Source organism: Macaca fascicularis, chromosome 3, assembly GCF_037993035.2.
Source record: "Macaca fascicularis isolate 582-1 chromosome 3, T2T-MFA8v1.1".
Classification (NCBI taxonomy): Eukaryota; Metazoa; Chordata; class Mammalia; order Primates; family Cercopithecidae; genus Macaca; species Macaca fascicularis.
The window spans coordinates 79,053,013-79,058,142 of NC_088377.1; the positions used below are offsets into that span (position 1 = coordinate 79,053,013).

Consider the following 5,130-nt stretch of genomic DNA (forward strand, 5'->3'; position numbering starts at 1 on the left):
CTGTCTCTCTGATCTGAGTGCACACAGGATGCCAAGAGGACAGAACACTTGCATGGAGACCGGGGAGGCAACGGTGGCAGGATCTACATAGAAACATTGAGGAATCGTTCAGAGCAGCCAGGGAGAAGCTGGGGAAGGGGGCAGTTCTAAGTGTCAACTCACTACTCACTCATATATATAGATATATATATTTGAGATGGAGTCTCGCTCTGTAACCAGACTGGAGTGCAGTGGCGCAATCTGGACTCACTGCAGCCTCTGCCTCCTGGGTTCAAGCAATTCTCCTGCCTCAGCCTCCCAAGTAGCTGGGACTACAGGCACATGCCACATGCTCAGATAATTTTTGTATTTTTAGTAGAGATAGGATTTCACCATGTTGGCCAGGATGGTCTTGTAGCAGGACGAGCCGCAGACAAAACTCCTCAGACACCGGATTAAAGAAGGAAGAGGTTTTTTATTCGGCCGGGAGCGTTGGCAGACTCGCGTCTTAAGAACCGAGCTCCCCGAGAAAGAAATATTTGGCCTTTTTAAAGGCTTGCAACTTTAAGGGGTCCACATAAAAGGGTCGTGATAAATCGAGCAAGCGTGGGAAACGTGACGGGGGGGCTACATGCATCAGCTAACAGAACAAAAAGTTTTACAATGCTTTTTTCATACAGTGTCTGGAATTTACAGATAACACAAGTAGTTTAGGCCAGGGGTTGATGTTATTATTATTACTTTGTTTAACTCCTAGGGCCGGGTGGTGGTGCCAAGGTTGTCTGGCTATTTATCTTACTTTTGTTTCTTTTTCTCTTTACTCCTGTCTTGTGAACTAGGCAAGGTGGGGGGAGGAGGGCAGCAGGAGTAGTAGTGGTCTCCTTCCTTAGTCTTCATCTCTTGGCCTCGTGATCACTCATATTTTTTAATAAAGTATGTAACGTCCTGGGAGCCGAGAAAAGGTCATGTCAGTAACCCCCTGCATAACTGCAGAGGAGAGAACTAGAAGAACAAGAACAAAACCTGCAGGAGGCAAAGAGCTAGAAGCACCGCTTGAAAAGGACTTCCAGCGCTGGGAGACCTTCAGCAGCGTGCTGATGGCTTTTTCCAGCACCGCATTCCCTTTCACTGAAATGTTCAAGGCAAAGGCAAACAACTGCACTTGGGGAATGTTAAGGAGGAAAATGTATGTGTCAGCCGATGTTAGAACAGATCCGTGCTTTGAAAACTGGTATGTGCACCATGTGTGGAATATGCCATGACTGAGGAATAAAAAGATGATTTTAGGAGGTGCTTAGACATACCTGAAATAAAACACATAACAAGTTAATTCTGCGAAGACAGCGATGGGCCCTGTGACACATATAGTCATTAGGCGAGATCTTGTTTCCCATACCACAGCTACCACCCACAGCCAAGGAAAACCACAGAAAGGATTCTTCTGGCTACAAAGGGAGTAGTCCCGCAGTTAATGCATTCCCCACCTTGCCCAACCTACCTAAGCATCTTGCACATTGCAAGGCCCACCTAAAGCCATGCACACAAGCTAATCCTTACAAAAGGCCCCCTGGCATCCCCCTAGATGGAGATGCTCCAAGCTTCACCCATGATATGCCCCGAGGGACAGCAAGTTAAATCAACTCTCCTGGTGAGCACAGGCAGGCTGGTGGCTGTCTCGTGATGGGATTCACCAGGTCTCTTGTTCTTGTGCTTGATCTTTGATGATGCCAAAGAGGAAGACTTGGCTCAGTGGGAACGGGTGTCCCCACCTCTCCAGCCATCCCTCTCCAGGGCACAGAGAGCCATCTCGGGCTCCTCACTCCAAGGCAGCAACCATACCTGAGGAGAATGATCAACAACACTCGGTCACTGAAGCATGTAGGTTCACACCTCACAGATTGTTTATTTATGACAGGCAATGACGGATTCACATTCATAGTAGTGCTAAAATCTTTCTTATCAAATAAATAATTTAAGTAAAAAGTGTGAATCTATTTAAAGAATATTAACAAAAATTAGCATAAGCAATATTCAGATATGGCAGAAACATGAAGGGAATATATGAATGACAGAAAGTTGAAGAAATACCGAATTAAATGATCTCTTCAATTAGTTTTTTAAATATATGGTCAATATTTTAAAGAAATAAACAGATAACAATAACCTAGGACTCTTCTAATCAATTTTGATTTTAAGTCAGTCCACTTGTCATTTATTTTTCCCCATTTTTTGAAAACCACTATAGATAGATATATTTTTTTTTCCTTGCTTGTAAAATGCATCATATGATGAAGCGTTACTTGCTGGAGTGCTCTTGCTCAGCCTCTCTTTAGAGAGGAAGCCCATTGGAATAGAAGGCCATTAAAATTACCTCACTCATCCAAAGTTCTACAGGTGGGCCTTGGGTGATACACTGGATATCTCAGCACGTAAGTCCCTTTTCACTTATATATAAAAATGTTCATGATTTGCAACAAGAGTTAAGTTTACTTTAACATATTCTGTAATGCTAAAATCACTTTGATTCCTGAGGCTGACAAGAAGCACATACTAAAGAGTTCCCACGATGAAACACCTGTCTAATCCTTAAATAATTTAAATGAACAGAGTCATTAAAGACCCATTTGCCTTCACCAAACACCTTCAAGTCAGACAGTTCACTCATGAAGACAATGAACAAAAGAATTCCAGGGTAGATAAATGAATATATCAGGTTTAGATCAGAAATCTTTGTAAATGTGTGTGTGTGTGTTCACTTTGGCTAAAGTAAAATATTGTAGGCTGGGCGCGGGTGGCTCGTGCCTGTAATCCTAGCACTTTGGGAGGCTGAGGCAGGTATGGATCACCTGAGGTCAGGAGTTCAAGACCAGCTTAACCAACATGGCAAAACCCCATCTCTACTAAAAATACAAAATTAGCCAGGCGTGAAGGCACATGCCTATAATATCAGTTACTCGGGAGGCTGAGACAGGAGAATCACTTGAACCCAGGAGGCGGAGGTGGAGGTTGCAGTGAGCCGAGATCGTGCCATTGCACTCCAGCCTGGACAACAAGAGTGAAACTCTGTCTCAAAAAAAAAAAAGAAAGAAAAATCTTTGTGCGTGTTCAATTTGGGTAAAGTAAAATGTGGTAGAAAATATCTCTGACCCTTATTTCAATGTCAGCACAGTGTCCGTTCCTCAGAAAAGCTGGCTGGGTTTACTGTTCTCTCCTAGGAAAGGGATCTGACGTGAGCTGAGTGCTGATTCTCACTCCAGGTGTCACTTCACCTAACGTCGCCCTGACGCCCCTGCTTAGCAGGGAGGTGAACTGACCCCTGTGTGCAGAATGAGACGCTTAGGCCGAGGAGGCTCAGTAACCTACCTGGGGCCACTCCACCTGCCATTGGCCCCACGACCTCCCTGGCTCCAGACACAGCCCAATGTGTGACACTGGCCATTCTTCCCCTTCACAGATGGGAAAACTCAGGCTTAGAGGAGAACAGCTTTCCTAAAACCACATAGCAGAAGTGCTGAGACCCTTCGTATTGACTCTTTTCTCATGCCATAGAAATTTGCCGGCACCATTTTCATTCTCAGGTCCTCATTTTCCTCCCAAGTTTCTAACTCATTTTCTCCATTGCTACAGTGGGGGAAAAAAAAAAATGTGTTAGGAAATAACCCCTACTGCCTACTTATTTCTATACGTCCATTCTTTAATTTTTCACTATCTGACTTCCATCCAACCCCTTGACGGAAATCCTGACAATTGCTCTTTCAAAGGTCTGTGGTGAGCCAAGATTGTCTTCCAACTGCTGGTCTTCCCAGACAATATTGATCAACCTTCTCCTGAAACACACAAGGTATCTCAAACTTCACTGGCTCTTGATCCTCTTCCTCTCTCAATTACAGATCTCTCTCTCTCTCTCTCTCTCTCTCTCTCTCTCTATCTTTCTCTCTCTCTCACTCCCCCTCCCTCACTGGTTTCAGCTTTGATTTCAAACATACAGAATTCAAACCCTGGACCCACTACAATTTGACCTCAAGCAAGGTATTTACATCCTCTGAGCTTCTGCATTCTCACCTGTAAACTGGGAAGGATAAGGAAATAATTATAGAGTTAAATGAGAAAAGAACCAAAATTAACCAGAGTAGGTGTTATTAATTTCCTGCCCATCCTTTCCATTTTCACCTCCATACCCCACATAGAGTCCATCATAGTGAGCCCTCAGCAAACATCTGAACTTACATAAAAGCAGGAGTCATGCACACTAACGAGCTTCAGGCATGACCAGTGAAGTGAGCTAACATGAAGAGTACGAAGGACCACTGGAGAAGCAGGTTCTCACTAGGCGAATTCCTTGCAGACCTCTCATCTCTGGCCTTTTTCCCTTTGGGACATCACTCACCTCTCACTGCAGTCTCTAACACCCTGGGACAGTGTCTTCAAACCCATGTGTCAGCAGGCAGTGGAATCCAAAGATAAGAGAGGTTAAAATGTGAGTGTCAGGACTAAGGAGGGAGCATATTTTTGTCCTGCTTGGAAAAAAACATATATTTAATAAGCATTTCACTCATCTATAAATGGTCTAAAGTTAATAACAGTATGTTCAATTCAGAATTTTTAAGTCATATTCCTTTAACACAGAGTTTATATCCCTATGTTTAAACCACGCATGGATAGCTTTGATAGTCTGTTCTGGCTCATAGCATATTCTTGGGATTAAGACAGCATTGTGAATTCCTAGAAATCATAACAAAAAAGCTCATTTTGGAAGGAGAAATTACTCATTCCAAGATCCAAGTTTCATGTTTCTATGTCTCAAAATTTGATGTTTAGGAGTGCTTTTAAAACAAGGAAAGAGCTATAAATTTCCAATAAATGTCAATATTCTTTATTGAAGGTGAACTTCACAATCTTTAAAACCCTTTCTAGTTTTTGAGGAACCTCCATAATGTTTTCCATAATGGCTGTGCTGATTTACATTTCTACCAGCAGTGTAGAAATGTAAACGTTTTTGTTTTTCTCCATATCCCCTCCAACACTTATCTTTTGTCTTTTCTATAACAGCCATTTTAACAGGTGCGTGGTCATATCTCATCATGGTTTTGATTTGCATTTCCCTAATAATCAATGATGTCGGGCCGGGTGTGGTGGCTCTAGCTGTAATCT

The 5,130-nt window shown here is 43.0% G+C and overlaps 1 long non-coding RNA gene across 1 annotated transcript; it reads right to left on the bottom strand.

The window, feature by feature from the left end:
* Positions 1 to 434: 434 nt before the first annotated feature.
* Positions 435 to 4,401, bottom strand: LOC135970144 (uncharacterized). The gene is made up of 2 exons (XR_012433193.1): positions 3,343 to 4,401; positions 435 to 1,818 (listed from the first exon to the last, which is right to left on the bottom strand). It is a non-coding gene; the product is annotated as an uncharacterized lncRNA (long non-coding RNA).
* Positions 4,402 to 5,130: the final 729 nt, after the last annotated feature.